Here is a 16,954-nt window from a genome sequence, read left to right as displayed (position 1 = left end):
GTAAATTAACATCAACTATAAATTGACATCAAGTGAAGTTTGCTTACATTGGTCTATCTAAATTAACACATTAGTCCATCTAAATTAACACATATAAGCAATTTGCTTCACACATTGCTAAGCAGTTTGCTTCACACATTGCTTCACAGTTTGCTTTGAACACACATACAAGCCATTAACATTTGAACACACATTGCTCCACAGTTTGCTTTCCAGCAGTTTGCTTCATACTAGCAACATCACTTTCCAGCAGCAGTTTGCTTCAAAATTTCAGTTGTTATGACTTCGTTTTCCAGCCCAATTTCAGCATCAGTTTGCTTCTGTTTCTGTTTGTCCATAGCCTAAAAGGGAAAAAGATAGAATTTTCAGCAAGTAAATACATGCTATCACAGAATTTTAAGTAACTAAAAAGCCAGAATTTTCAGCAACTAAAAATTAAAAAGACAGCAAGGACAAACTTGACTACACATTGGACTATTTGATTCTTGAGAATATCGAAACGCAATGTCATATCCACATAAACCTTGAAGTAGTGACTGAAATGTTGGTTGAGTAGAATACCGTTGAGGCATTGAATTTGGCAAAGAATTTGGCACTACATACATCTCCCGCAAATTGTTTTCCTACAATAAGGTCATATATTAGGCTTCGCAAAAAATACACACAAAAAGTATAATGTTAAACTAACACTTACATGATATGTGGGATATGTCAATGGCAGAGGAATAGAATTACCACCCATGGCCAAAGATGGAGGAAGAAGATGAAGGGGAGGAAGAGGTTGAAGAGGAGGAACATGTTGATGAACATAGATATCTTCTCCAACAGATAATGGAGAAGGTGTAACTATTGGACTAACTATTGGACTTGTAATAGATTTTGACGAAGCCAAGCTTTTAGCACGGGATTTTTTTTAGAGTTCGCTACTAACATTGCTTCGAATCCACCTTTTACCCTCCTTTTGCCCTTACTAGTTGCCATTTTTTTCTTCAATTCTTTTGGTTTCACAACATGATTCACATCTTCGCAATCCACTTCAAAGCTTTGGGTGTCATCATCATTACTTACTTCATTTCCAACACCAAAATAAGCACTTAACTTGCGTTCAACATTTGCACCTTATGTAGCATGGTGTGCAATACAAAAATCATAAGTTTCTTCAGTTTCAGTAGCTCTACTTGCTAGTGCTCTAAATGCGGTCATCAATGTCTTATACCGCGAGGCTTGTTGGAATTTCACATCTACTTGAATGCCATTCCCCTTAATGTCCTTCACAGTTTCGGCGCTTGTTTATTTGGTCCACCTCTTTAGAATGTATTGTGGAGGAACCTCTTTCATCTTCAATATGTCTCTAATAACCTTCAATGAGTGACAACAAAAGATTTCCTCCATTTCAAACTTTGTACAATTACAACCCAAAGAGCCATCCCTCTCCATCTTCACTTTCCTTGTATGTTTGTTACCAACATCAACAACTGTGTAAATGGTACTAGCCTCGCCATATTCAATTGCTTCTATGTCCAATTCAATGGATCGAAAGTACTCATTTTGAAATTCCTCAAAAATCTTTTTTGTGTACACATTGCCCATTTGAATTAACATTCTTATTGTTGCTTTCATCTTTGGCAACCTCTGGCATAAAGCATATCTTGTTTCTAACTCCTTGTATCACTTCTCGTAAAGTACCATTTCGAAATGCATGAAGAATTCATTTAAGTTAAAATTAGAACGAATGTAATCCTTCAAAAAAGCATTAAACGATTCACTAAGTTGCGTGGTACTCATTCCCGCAGCTCATGTTGATCTAACATATGGCCAGCCCCATTTTTCTTTCACCGCAAAAGTCAATTTCAACCAATGGTTTTCATGAACATCATATTTATCAAGCATTTCTGCCCACTTTAACTTCCATTGATTTGCATTTTCAATATCAAAGAAGAATTTATTTAGTACACCCTTTACCCCCTTATCTTGGAACAAACAATTAACATGTTTTAATGTATTTTGCATCAAATGCCAAGTACATAATCGGTGACTTGTGTCAGGCATAACGATGGGTATGGCTTTAGCCATTGCAGCATCTTGGTCAGTGAACAAAGTTTTTGGTGCATTTCTTGATATAGCCTCTAGAAAATTTTGAAACAACCATACAAACTATTCGGCGACCTTATCATACAACAAGGCTGCACCAAGTATAACTGTTTCCGTATGATGGTTGAATCCCACAAAAGATGCAAAGGGTCTATGTTCTTTGTTTAACTTGTAAGTCGTATCAAATGTGACAACATCACCAAATTGGGCATAATCCATGATTATTTTGTGCATCGGCCCAAAACATATTCGTTATTTGCTCCTCATTATTTAACTGAAAAGCATAAAAGAAAGAAGGATTCTACAAAGATTTTCCTTTAAAGTATTGCAACACATTGCCTACTTCCCCATATGCTAAACTTTGTTGTCTTTTAGTTCTCAAATAATTTTTTTGATCTAATTTTGTAAACGCAAGACATTGCCTCCCACCAGCTTCCCTACCCATGAGTTCAAAAGACTGGCCTAAATGAAGACCAGATTGTGCCGCCAAATCTAACTCAATTGCTTGGGTAGTTGACATCTTTCTTTGTGATGGCAACATGTGGGCACACTCGGGTGATATAAGATCATGGTTGTGTTTTTCTTTGAAATCAGTCACAACAAATTTCCCAGTACCCTCATCTAATTTAACATAAAGTCAAGCCTCACAACCAGTCCTAGTTTTAGCTCTAGGGTTTTTTGCAAATGGGTCTCGTTTGTCAACCTTCCGAAATCCTTCCTTGTTGCAAACCAAAAGTTTACAAATAAGTTGGTTAGTGAACTTGTTCTTGCTACAAAAATCCCTTCTTATGCTAAACCCCATTCTTCCTCCATATGTATTATAAAAATCATACACACATTGTTCAGAATCAAATGTCATTTCCTGTTTTGGCTTCCAAGCACAATCATTCTCAGGCTCCATGTCCATATGAAAATGCAATTGAAAACCCATATAAATAAAATCTTAGCTACATAAAAAAACACAATATCTGCACTATGATCAATGAACTCACTGTCACACTTGGATAAAGAAACAAGAAATCAGAACTAAAGAGTGAGACCTAATTAAGATCAAATAATAAATACACAGGGTTTGGCAAGTCTAAAAATTATCTTTTCAATTTCTGAAATCATTTGCATTAAATATCTTTAATATGCAGAATAATGCACTGGCATAATTCAATTATGGATGCACATGAAAGTTTGTGTTAGCATAATTAATAAGATAATCTAACAAAGTCATTCTATAATTATCAATGAATTTTGTCTACTTCAAGTTGAAAGTAGATTAGTGGCCAATTCTAGAATATAGCATATACCTAAAAGTTGAAATGAAAGTCAAACTGATAGCTCAATTGGTCACAACAACAGACTAAAATTGAACCCTTGTCAATTGTCATTCATGATCTGTGAAACATGCTTTGAGGATAGAGGTTTCCAATTTTCCCAACAAGAGGAACTAGAAACACCCAACAAAATAGATATGGTGTTCTTAAAGAAAAAACAAAATTGTTATTACAGTTTGCTCACATGCTCTGGCACAAAGTTTGCTCACATTGAAAGAACAATTGTTATTACAGTCACAACAAAATTCCAAAGAGCAATTTTTATTACAGTAAAATAGAAGTCAGTTTTGAATTAAAGTCTGTAACTGTAATTCCAATGATTGTTTGAATTAACAATTATTACAGATTGCAAGATAATTGTTATTACAGTCACAAAAAAATTCCAAACGAACAAACAAAATGCAGTTCAATTACAGAGACAGAGACAGAGACAGTGAAGACTAACCTCTGGTTTGCAAAGTGAGGGAAGACATAATGAGGGCAAAGCAATGGATTCGGTTTGGGGAGTGGGTCGTTGTAGCGGGGATCTGCCGATGAGGTAGAGGAGAAGAGTGCGATGGCTCTGGTTTGCCAAAATGCAGTTCAATTACAGAGACAGAGCGTAATGGCGTCGAAAGTGTTTCACCGTCGTCGGATCTGTAACAGCGTCGAGACTGGGTTGCCACCGGTATTGGGTCGCCGGTGAGGGTGGGTTCGACAAAGAAGAAGGAATGAGTGTGTGTTTTTATGCTTGTGATTCCAAACGAAAATCTGTGTGTATAGGCTGTGTTTTATTTTGGGCGGGAAAGTGAAATTTCAATTTATTTATTTATTTTTTTATGGCCGTTGGATGTGCAACGGCTAATCTCAGCCATTGCAAGGAGGAGATGAAGGAGGAATTGCAAGGAGGGGATCTGGACTCGGCATAATTGGGCCAAGAAATAGAGAAGAATGTTCTTTTTGAAAAGTTCAGACACTGGGACCTAACCCACAAAAAGACCAAGTAATATGATCACAATGGTAACAATGGGGGATTAATTTCCTAACAAATGAGCCTAATCAAACTCACTTCTAAGAACTACATACCTTGGAACCACTTTTTTCAATTGCAAAATCATTTTCACCTGAAACCAAAATTGATTCCAAAGTTTGTGCTTCGAGTTTTGCCTTCTCAATCTCAGTAAGCTCAGCTACCTTCTCGGGTGAAAAAGGGTTAGCTTCAACACCATGTTTTTCAACAAACTTTGCAACATTTGGATTTAGAGTATTCCCATCTGGACTAATTATAACCAATATTGGAAGGGCTCTAAGCTCGAAGTATCGAATAAGTTTATCATAGCTCTTGTCCTTGAAAGGCAAAGCTGGCCACAGCATAGTGTCGAAACCTTGCTTGAAAGACTCTTCTTCTTCATCCAAAGATACTGACACATTTTCAAAATTCGGGCCTTTTTCCTTCAGTTTCCTATAGAAATCCACAAGTTTTGTGGTGAAATCGAGGCATCCTTTACGAGCAGTCATTAAGAAATACAGGCCAACCATCTTCCTTTCAAGCTCTCAAAATAGGCTGAGTTTGATTAAGATGAAAGTGGTGGAAAATAAGGAAAAAAAAAGCAAGTAAAGTTTTTTTTTTTTTTTTTTTTTTCCTGAATTTGTTTAGCATAAAAGTGGTGGAAACTACTAGAAAGTTAATTTTTTATACAATACATATTAATATGGTAATTAACTTTTTAATTTCTAGCAAAAATGAAACCCAAGAAAACTTGGGCTGTGTTTGGATAGATTTTCAAACTATAATTTCACCCCTACATTCCAATGCCATATTTGGATACATCTTTCAAATTATATTTCCACAACAAAAAGAAAACTCTGTAAAAAATTCTATGTCAGGCGGGATTTTTTTTTTTGAAATTTGGCTTAACCAGTCGTCTGACTGGTAAACCAGCTGGTCAACCGGAACGGGGCAAGTTTTTTAATTTTGGGTAAATTACACTGACACCCCCTGAGGTTTATGTTTATTACAGTTTTTCCCTCACATTTAGGAAATTACACTGACTCCCCTTGACAGTGTAATTATTTGACGGTGTTAACTTTTAAGTTAAAATGACATATTTACCCTTAATGTTTACATATACTTTAAAGGGTAAATTACATTGATACCGCCTGAGGTTTCAATTTAATACGGATCCTCTCCTGACACTTAAAAAAAAAAAAACTAATTTAATAAAAATAAATATGAAGAAATATATTTAATTTGCAAAAAAAATTATTTATAACCACTCGAAAAATAAAAATTATATAAAAATGATAATTATTTTTTATTTTTTATTTCTTAACCAAATTAATTTTTAATTTTAATTTTTTTTTTCTAAAAATCAAACCATACATAACCTAAGAATATTTTGATAAGTTATTTCTTATGTTGGTAACTTATTTAATTGTTTGTTAATTTTACAACATTTTTACCATCTGAGGCCTGTTTGGTAACCATTTTGTTTTCAGTTTTCAATTTATATTTACAAAAATTTTAAAAAATGTCATAAAAACTTCTTTGATAATTTTTTTGGTTTATAAATAGTTGTCTCAATTTGTAAATTTGAGGAAAAAACGTAAATTCAAAAAATGAGTTTACATTGGTTTTTAAAGAAATTTTAAAATTTGACTAACAAAATTTTTCTTCAATTAATTTTTTTTCAATGAATTATTTTTCAACTAACACTAATCGAGGAGGCAATTGGTAATGCTACTTTGAACCTTGGAGAGGGGATTGCAATTTCTAAAATGTGAGGGGTGTCAATGTAATTTATCCAGTGAGGGCAAAATTGGTATTTAAAAAAATTAAATTGCTGACATCAGCATAATCTGTTAGTTGACTTAACATTTAACCAATTGAGGGAGCAATCTGTAATGAAACTTTAAACCTTAGGTAGGGGGATGTAATTTTCAAAAGGTAAGAGGGGAACTGTAATAAACATAAACCTCAGGGGTGTCAATGTAACTTACCCTTTAATTTTTTTCATTTTTTATATATATATTTTTAATAAAACAATATTTTCAGAATTTTTAAAATTTTTTATGAGCTTTTAATAGATTTTTGAATTGTATGTTTGGTTATGAGTTGTAAGTTTTTGTATTAGATATCAGATATCATTTGTCACATCAAAAATTCTTTACTCAATTCAAAATGCTTTTCAAACTCATAACTAAACAAATTTTCTACATTCAAATCATAATTCCAAAACACACATGCTCAAAACACAACTCTATTCTCAAATCATATTTCCAAAACTCTTCCAAATTTTTTTGGTTATAATTTGAGTGTAGAAAATTTGTTTGGTTATGAGTTTGAAAAGAGTTTTGAATTGAGTGATGTTACATATGATATTTGATTCAAAAAATTTACAACTCATAACCAAACACACAACCCCAAATTCTATTCAAAACTCATAAAAACAAATTAATAAAAATTTTGAAAATATGTTTTACTTAAAATATAAAAATAATAGGTGCAAAAAAAAAAAAACACTATTCCAGTTAACCGGCCGGATGTCCAGGGGACATTCAAAAGGATGACTGGGTGGACATGTTTTCAAAAGTAGGTGTGTAATCAATTTTTGAAATCACTAACCAAACACGGCACTCAAAGAACGGTGTAAAATTACGTTTCAAGAGCTCCACCAATCACAACCATTTTTCCATAATAGTAGGAGATACTAATAATTAAAATTTCAAATTCCTCTTTATTCTAGCAAAATTTTTGCCCTAATCAAATACTGGTAAGAAAATATATTTTTCTTTCTGTTTCTTTTCTCTTATTTCATTTTCTATCTTTGTCACTTTTCAAATAATTGTAAATGAAGTGGGATAAATTTAATTGAGTCTTGGAATTTGGCCCAAAGCAGGACCCGCACCAGTGGGGGAGCTAGGGGCTTGCCCCAATGACCAAACATTTGCTTCTGGTCAAGGAAATCAAGGTAGTTCGACCCAATTCGAAACGGGCTGAGCAACATGGTGGACTTCCTGGTTGGGCATACAACCAGTCCGAAGTGGGCCAAGCAACATGTTGGACCTCCTAGTTGGACAACCACTCTGGAGTAGACTAACTTATAGAAGGCCAATTCACTGAATATCTTTCTTGGGCTCACAAGAGACAAACAACTCTGTTCCTCTCCCTCTGTCTAAACAGAATATGGAGACATGGAGGTGCAGAGGGACAAGGCGCACACATGATAGACCTGCATTTGAGTGTCAGGCGGAGTGGTCCTCCTCCTCCAAGATAGACTTGCACCCGAGTGTCAGGCAGAGTGGCCATCCTCCTTTAATGGGAGACGACCATGAATAAGACACATTGGACAAATGGCGGAGAGAGAAGGTCTTGGAGGACAAGCAACCTTCTCCTATAAAAGGTGAGCACTATTCACTCTCAAGGGATCTGAAATCTACACACTTAACATATATACACTCTTTGTATTCTCTCTTCTTCATTTCCCTTAGTCCCTGACTTTACCATCGTAGAGGTTTCTGACCAAACCCCGGTAGGGAAACCTCACCGTTTGTTACTCTGTTCAGATTTTCAATTCCCAAAATATGCTATTGATCCACGAAGTTCAACCCTTCTTCATAGTGCGAAAATCACCCCTGCACAATTGGCGCTGTTTGTTGGAAAACCACTGCTTGCTTCGTGACAAACGCTGACGATGGGAATTGAAGATACACCCTATTTTGGGCTAGCATAAAGGACTCCAATGGTGGAGAGAACCAAAGATAAGGGTTTGGCATTCCCTTCAGTGCACGATGACCTTATGGACCACGACGATCAGCTACCTAATGCAGTAGAGCGACGCCGTGTCATTGTCGTCGAGCCATCTCAGTGTCTTTTTGTTGAGAGAGACCACCATGATCGCATCATCGACTCAATGGGTTTGGAGATCACTGAGCTTTGTACCCAATTGATGAAGTTCATGACGACCCCACAGAGCTAAGAAAGTCCGTTGGAGGACTGTCGTAAAGGAGACATACTCCGTTGCCTCACAAGGAGCACTCTAGCCGTGGCCCTTTTCGTAGAGAGCGTAGCCGGCCAATTCCGGTACGTAGTAAAGAGGCCAGCAGTAGGACGAATAACCTCCAAAAAAATAACCCACGAGAGAATTTTCATAAAAGGTAAAGGACTGTTAGCCGCCTATCTGAAACCTTTCATTGCCACCGCGACGAGCAACTACACGATTTGAGAAGTTGGCTAAACAATAACAGAGAAGAGGCGCAACTGCTACGCATGAGAGAAGAATGTTGACGAGATAGGAAGGAGGAACGCCGGCTCGAGAGGGAAATGGACGAGTTGGATCGGTCCATACACCAACAAGAGCGTCGCGCTCTAGACTGGTTGGTGTCCACCCCATTCTCTTCAGAGATAGAAGCTGTAGAACCTTCACAGAAGTATAGCCCGCCGAAATTCATTCTCTATGATGGGAAGATGGACCCTCTGACCCACATTTTCCATTATCGCCAGATGATGTCCCTCTGGAACCGCAACGACACGCTCATGTGCAAAGTCTTCCCTTTTAACCTTGGAGAACTTGGCCTCCAATGGTTTAAAAAACTCCTCAGTGGTTCGAATTATGACTGGACACAGCTCTCTGAGGCGTTCTTAGCTCGATTTGTCTCCAACAGCAGAGTCCCAAAGCAGTTGGATACCTTGTTCAATATCTGAAAGGACAGAAAAGAGACCCTATGCTAGTACGCGCGACGATATTGGGAGGAATATGGCGACTTGGAGGAAAATGTTTGCAGTAAACAATTGGCCGTGCTATACTTCAAGCAAGGCCTACCTCCTTCGCACAAGCTAAGCCAGTCGTTGACGAAATGACCTGCATCCACCATAAAGAATTTGAGGACCCGAATAGAGCAACAAGCTCATGTGGAAGACAAAGTTGCCTCAGTACATGTTGCGATAGCTGAAGAAGAAGTCAGACTGCCTCAACCACCTAGGACTGAGTAGCCAAGGAGGGATGAGCAGCGCAAGAACTATGGCCAAAAGAACCACACTATAGTGGAAAGCGAAGATGATAGGGCTAAGTCTTATGAAGTCATCACTACCGTCTTTAAAGAGCCAATATATAGGCTCGTCGAGAAACTTAAAGGGGAAGCCTTCTTTGTCTGGCCCGCTAAGATGCCTGGAGACCCTGTTCGGCACAATGAGACACTGCGTTGCACCTATCATCGAGAGAAGGGACACAAGACGCAAAATTACAGAGCTCTCAAACAACAGTTGGAGGACTTAGTTATGGCGGGACACCTTCAACAATGGATAGACATTGATAAAATGAGGAAAAAACAAGAACAAGACTAAGTCCCTCTTGAAGAGAACCATGCCCCAAGGTTGGTCATCAATGTTATCCATGGAATGACCGACCTCGAAAAGGAAAACACCCTTCGAGGAGAAATCCAACGAGCCACCCACCTTCAACAAGTAATGTCAGTAGGACCTCCCCCCAAAAGTCCAGGACAGAAGCCAGACCTTCTCAATTTAACATCGTGTTCATCGAGAAGGACCTAGAGAGAATCCAACACCCCCACATCGATGTCCTTATCGTTACGGTTGGTGTGGCCAACAAGTTCGATGTAAAGCGAGTCTTGATTGACCAAGGGAGCGCCGTAAACATCATGTATTATGAGCTTTTCAAGAAACTTAGTCTCAGTGAGCAACACCTGACACTTGCCACCCCTCCTTTAGTTGGCTTCAACTCACAAACAGAATGGCCGCTCGGCCGAATAACTTTGCTTGTCATAGCTAAGTCCAAGGTGGTCTCTGTTGACTTCTTGGTGGTAAACACCCCATCTCCTTACAATGCCATTCTTGGCCGACCTTGGATTCACCAGATGGAGGCAGTCCTTTCCACCTATCACCAACTCGTTCGCTTTCTAACCAAGTATGGAGTAGAGGAGATTCACGGAGACCAAGTGGCGGCCAAACACTACTTCATTGCTGCCATGAAAACCAAACACGCCTGCGACCAAGTGCAGATGGTGGAAGTACCTGACTAGCCAGTTTTGGAAGACGTCAGCAGAGTGCCAACCGAGAAGATGGTAGAATACCTAGAGATAGTCTTGGTTGAAGAAGGAAACCCAGACAAGTTCTTCCTGCTTGGCACTTCCCTCACTGTTGGAGAGAAAGAGCAATTTTTGGCTCTACTCCGTAAAAACATCGAAGTGTTCGTCTGGTCGGCCTATGACACTACTGGGTTGGACCCGAATTATGCTTGTCATCGACTCAATGTCCAATTAGGAGCACGACCAGTTGTTCAGAAGAGTAGACGATCATCCAGGCAACACACTAATGCAGTGATCGAAGAGGCGAACAAACTTTTAGCTGCTGGAGTCATTCGAGAAGTGCAGTACCCAAAGTGGCTGTCCAACATCGTCGTGGTGAAGAAGAAGAATGGAAAGTGGAGAGTCTGCGTTGATTTCACTAGCCTTAACAAAGTTTTCCCCAGGGATAGCTTCCCTCTTCCATGAATAGATCAACTTATTGACGTAACGGTTGGATATGAGCGCATGAGCTTTCTAGACACCTATTGTGGCTACCATCAGATCCCCATGTTGAGCTCTGACCAGGAGAAAACGGCTTTCATCAGCCCTAAAGGCACTTACTGCTACAAAGTGCTGCCCTTCGGCTTGAAGAACACTGGTGCGACCTACCAGCGAATGGTCACCAAAATGTTTAAGGACTAACTTGGTAAAATCATGGAAGCATACATTGATGACATGGTCGTCAAAAGCAAGTTGGCCGAGCACCATCTAAGGGACCTTGAGCAAGTGTTTGAAATTCTGAAGATTCACAAGCTTCGATTGAATGCCTCAAGATGTGCCTTTGGAGTAGGATCAGGGGAGTTCTTGGGGTACATGGTGACTAGGCGGGGCATTGAAGCCAACCCTAACCAAATCAAAGCCCTAAAAGACCTCGAAGTGCCTATAAAGGCTAAGGAACTCCAGAAACTTGCTGGCATGGCTGCAGCACTTAACTGTTTCATCAATTAGTCCTCTGATCGGATGAAGCCCTTCTTCTAACTTCTAAGGAAAAAAGTTAGTTTTGAATGGGGAAGCTAGTGCTCCGAAGCACTAGAAGATTTGAAGAAGTATTTTTTCTCTCCTCCTCTCCTATCTACATCTGTCGCCAACAAAGAGCTTTTCCTTTACTTGGTTGTTTCTGATCATGCTGTTAGTGCAGTGCTAGTCAAAGAGGATGGAAAGGAGCAAAAACCAGTGTATTATGTTAGCAAGACCCTCTTAGATGCCGAAACTAGATACTTGCCATTGGAGAAATTGGCATATGCCCTATTAATTGCCTCTAGGAAGCTTGTTCACTACTTTGAAGGATGTACCATCAACGTCCTCACTGAATTCCGCCTCAAGTCAGTGTTCAGTCGAGCAAATTTCTCAGGCCGAATAGAAAAGTGGGCGGTGGAGCTTGGAGAGTTTGACATCAAGTTCCAATCTCGAATTGCCATCACAGCTCCAGCCTAGGCAGACTTTGTTGCAGAATTACTCTGGGACTAACTGTTCTCTTCGAAGGGAGCTCGGTCTTGGTCACTATGACTGCCCAGCACAAAGGGTAATCCCCAGCCGAAGCATGAAAGTTTTTTATTGGAGATGTATGGAAGCTGTTTGTGGACGATTCTTCTAACCAAAAAGGCTCAGGGGCAGGAATTATCCTTATTTCTCCTGAAGGACTCATTTGGGAACAAGCCATCCGATTGGGCTGGAAAGCTTCTAATAATGAAGCAGACTATGAAGCTCTACTAGCGGGCCTACGAAGTGCCGAACACTACAACGCGGAGGAGCTACTCATCTTTAGTGATTCCCAACTAGTGGTCAACTAACTCTCTAGAGTTTACGAGGCTCACGATGAACGGATGGCCACTTATGCAGAACAAGCCAAAAACTTGATCAGAAAGTTCCTGGCCATCAGTGTTGAGAAAATTTGCTGAGAGAGAAATGGTCACGCTGATGACTTAGCTTGCCTGGGTTCTTCGGTCAACTCTACAAACGGTCGCAAAATATGGGTGGAATATGTACCCCAACCAAGTATTCAACTAGTCAAAATGGTCTTCTGCACTGACTTGGGCCCAAGTTAGATGGACCCACTCTTGGCCTTCTTGAGGAATGGCACCCTTCTTGAACACAAAAAAGAAGCGCACAAGATAAGGCACAGAGTTGCTCAGTTTTGGGTCTTCCCATTTGGCAAGCTTTATAAAAAGTCCTATATGAGCCCTTATCTACTCTGTGTTCATCCAAGTCTGGTGGAGAATGTGCTTTATGAGATCCATGATGGAATCTATAGGAGCCACACTGGTGGCCGATCCTTGGCCCACCGAGCCCTAACACATGGGTATTGGTGACCACGTATGCAAAAGGAGGCTCAATAATATGTTCGTAAGTGCGACAAGTGCCAAAAGTTTTCTCATCTCATTCACCAGCCAGCCAAAGCTCTGATGCCCCTCACCAGTCCTTGGCCATTTGCTCAATGGGGCTTAGACATTGTTGGACCACTAGCTAGGGGAACTGGGAATAAAAGGTTCTTTATCACTGCAATTGACTACTTCACCAAGTGGATGGAGGTAGAGACCTTGTGCAAGATCAAAGAAACAGACACTAAGAGGTTTGTTTGGCTCAATGTTGTGACTCAATTTGGCATTCCCAGAGTCTTTCTTTCTGACAATGGCACACAATTTGATGGAAAGATTTTCAGAAGATTTTGCACTGACTTGAAGATAGAGTTTCGAAACTCCACTCCGGCCTACCCACAGGGTAATGGCCAAGCTGAGGCGTCCAACAAAATGATCATCGATGGGATAAAAAAGCGTCTTGAAAAAGCCAAGGGCAAATGAGTGGAAGAGATGCCAAATGTCCTCTAGGCCTGCCAAACTACTTCTCGCCGGTCGACTGGCGAGACACCTTACTCTCTTACTTATGGGATGGAAGCAGTCATCCCTTTGGAGGTTGGCCTTCCTACCATCCGTTTTGAGATCTTTGAGCCAGTAGACAATGATGAAACCATTGCCCAAGCTCTGGACATGGTCGAAGAGTGTAGGGAAGCTGCCCTCATTCGATTGGCGGCTTACCAGCAGCAGCTCACGAAGAGCTTCTACAAGAATGTGCGTCCAAGACAATTCATACCAGGTGACTTTGTGATGGATCAGAAGAAAGTTCCTGGAGAAGGGAAACTCGGTGCTAACTGGGAAGGGCCCTACAAGGTTACTTCAGCACTTGGCAATGGTGCATACTATTAGGCTGACTTAGTAGGGAAGGCAATCCCTAGACCATGGAACATTGCCAACCTAAAGAAGTACTTCCAATGATGTAGTTCTCAGAATGAAATGCTTTCAGTAATGTATTTCTTAGAACATGCCTTGATGTAATCAAAAATTTTAAGTATTAATGAATGAAAATTTGTTTTACAATTTGTCGTTATTTATTTGTGTTGTACATTTGTGCTTGGGGAAGCAAATTGGCCACGGGTCTTAACTCAAGCCAAGCCTGGATGCTTAACCCTTTGGTTGGAGCGGGGTGCTAAGTGGTATAACTTGGTGGAATTTGTGCGAAGTTTCACCAAGTACCGCTACTTGGAGCACGGTCCATGTTCACAATTCGGGCTCGAAGAGGGGCCGAATTACACTCTATGATGGGTTAAACCATGCCAAAACTTGATCAAGTTCGGTGGCGGTTGAACAACATGATAAAAAACTTTCACAATTTTTTCTCTCCTAAGGCATGAAGCATTGTCTGACCGAACAGATATCCTTCTGAGCCACAGAGCTCATGCTCGACTAGGGGCATCAAAAACTCACTCAATTTTTTCCAAGGCATGAAGCCTGGTCAAACCGAACAAATGACATGTTAGGCCACAGAGCCTTTGCTCGGCTGGGGGCAAACATTACATACAAGCAAAAATTGATAAGTAGTTCAACACTTGCGAAAATGTACGAACAAGTGCATTGAAATGAAACTTCAATTACAAAAAGAGTTCAGCCTTACAAAATAAGAGGTCTAGCCGACAAAACTCCAAGACAAATAAAAATAGTGCGAGTTGCAAATTCAACACTTGGCAAATTTAGAAGGTACATCATTACAAAAGGGAGCTCGGTTTGTATCATAGTCTATTCGACCGAGCACCAAAGCAAAAGTTGAAGATACTTCATTAACTTCCAAGTTTCATTACAAAAGAACTACTAAAGTAGAAAAGAAAAAACTCAAGGCAACCTAACAACTTATTCCTCGTGTTGCTCCTCCTCGCAATGTCTCTCCTCGCGATGCTCCTCATCTGTAGGATCGACAGTCCGCCCAACTAAGGAAGAGCCCGACAGGAGAGAAGAAAGGTCAGAAGGATCAACATCCGTAGCTCCAGCCCCTCGAGACCTTTGCTCCTAAGTCTTGTTGCGGTCTTTAAAGGGACTGGGATATCGTCAATATCATAAAGAGAAGAAGCCTCTTCCACCTTAGCAGCGCGTAAAGCCCTAGTCCAACCCTTAATAAAGATCTTGTCCCTCAGCTTCAAAATCTCTTCCTAGTAGGTCTTTTCGGCCTCATCATAGCCCCTATGTTTGGCCTCATCTGCCATCCCTTAATAATTAGCCTTCAAAGATTTCAAAGCAGCATCGGCATCTGCAGCCCTCTGTTCGGCCATGAACATCAATGTTTCGGCCTTCTTCTTTGCATTTTCCATCTTTTTTAGATCCTCTCTAGCAGCCTTCAAGGACATATCAGCATCAGCCAACATGTTGATCGTCTTGACCCTCTCTTGCTCCTCACGATGCCGCCTTTCATCCATGATGTGCATCCTTTGAATGCATTGCACCAAACAAAGGTGTCATATTCTCAACAAACAAATTTAAGGAAATGACAAGGACATTGAAAAAGACTTACTGCGGTTAGCATCTGCACCGAACCCTTGATCAACACGTCACTTGAAATGTTTTTCTCTGCCATGTCCAAAGGTAGCAGCAATGCCTTTGATAAGTCAAAGGCCAAGTAGCTTGAGTAGATCGTGCTATCTGATGTAGTGATTGCTCGGCCGTTATGCTCCAAGGGAGGCACCCATTCTTCAACTGAGCCCTGCTCATTAGAACTCCCAGCAACTTCTTTACCTCTGGACCTTTTCCTCTTTGTGGCCCTATGAGCAGGAAGAACAAGAGTAGCAATGGGAGGAGGAGGAGCAACGACATGCTTTTTTCCACCCTTAGACCTTTCAATCGGTGGAAAAGGAACTCGTGTGTCGACCGTCAAAGTAGCTAGAAGGTCCTCATTATCAGATCCAAAGACTAAGACGTCAAGATTGAGCTTTTGGCAGTGAGCCATTTCGTTTGCTAAGTCTGGCGACGAAGAATAGCCTCTACTGAGTGATCCACTTGATGAACAAACAACAGTGGAAGAGGAATCTCTAGTGATATGGCCAACTTGCTCTTCGGTTTCTATTTCAAGTGAGTGCCTCGAGAAATCATTTACTTTGAGTTTCCGTTGGACGAGATATCTATAAGTTCACACATAGTTAAGCAAATGTGGGCCAACCGATCTTCGTACCTTAGTGCAACTTTGATGTCCCTCGGATGCTCTTTCTCCAACCTCCTTTTTAGTTTCTTTGAAACTGCACGTAAGAGCAACAACACTTAAAAAAAAACAAAAAACAAACATCACAGGCAATAAGTGAATGGACAAAAGGAAACTAAAACAAAGAATGACCTAGGTAGCCGTTCTCCCGTGGAACCCGCTTTGATCGGACCACCTTCTCGGCTGCAAACTCCCAATTCCCTCCGACTTGAAGGAAATCAGAGCCATGGTTGTCATTATCGGGAAGTTCAGTGACGAGTTAAAGGTCCAACGACCGAAATTTGACATAATAAGTTTTGCCACCTTTGTTATGAGACAAGGAATAGCAATGAAGGATATCCCAAATACCCAAGTCCAAGTCTAAGAGGTCATTCAAGACCGAGACGCCGTTTACCACTCTAAATGTGTTCTTTGATATTTGCATTGGTGTAAGTACAAAATAAGAAAAAATCGACGCAACAAGGGGTTCAACAGAAACCTAACACCCCCCTCTACAATGGAAGCAATTGAGAAGGACATTGTGGTGCTCGTATACGACCGATCCGCGTCCACTGCTGCCAATGTCAACGTGACATCATTGGGAATGTTATATCTTTAGCGGAACTCGTCCGTTCCAGCCGAAGTGTCCACTAAGTTCTGAAACTTACCCATGGGAGGTGTGACGTTCCACCAAACAACTACACTAAGGATGACTTGCAAGGTTGGAGGTACAATGGCCGACCGAACAATCGTGTGCTAGACAACTCTCAATGTAACACTTGACCAAAACAGCGATGATGAAAGTGGAAAGAAAATACATGGGTTTAATAACTTACGGTGTCGAAACCCAGTGGAACTCGATGGTGAGCATCTCCGACGAAGCAATCCCACTGTGGCAATCAATAGATAAAAATTATGAGTTCACCGAAAAATTAAGAAACCATCGGAAATAGTGGTGAGTGAATAGCTGTAATTAAAGAGCA

At 40.4% G+C, this 16,954-nt stretch overlaps 1 pseudogene across 1 annotated transcript in view; it reads right to left on the bottom strand.

The window, feature by feature from the left end:
* The window catches only part of LOC114299214 (putative nucleoredoxin 1), a 28,287-nt pseudogene that overhangs the window by 7,287 nt on the left and 4,046 nt on the right, over positions 1-16,954 (bottom strand). The window contains exons 4-7 of the transcript XR_014343147.1: positions 16,566-16,584; positions 5,392-5,423; positions 4,493-4,938; positions 4,329-4,371 (exon numbers count right to left, since the gene is read on the bottom strand). The product of XR_014343147.1 is annotated as a putative nucleoredoxin 1 (transcript). The remainder of the gene's footprint in view (positions 1-4,328; positions 4,372-4,492; positions 4,939-5,391; positions 5,424-16,565; positions 16,585-16,954) is intronic.

Source organism: Camellia sinensis, chromosome 10 (genome assembly GCF_055761805.1).
Source record: "Camellia sinensis isolate YWXY chromosome 10, ASM5576180v1, whole genome shotgun sequence".
Taxonomy (NCBI): domain Eukaryota; kingdom Viridiplantae; phylum Streptophyta; class Magnoliopsida; order Ericales; family Theaceae; genus Camellia; species Camellia sinensis.
Note: the sequence above shows the minus strand (reverse complement) of the source record. Positions and strands in the feature narration are given on the sequence as shown.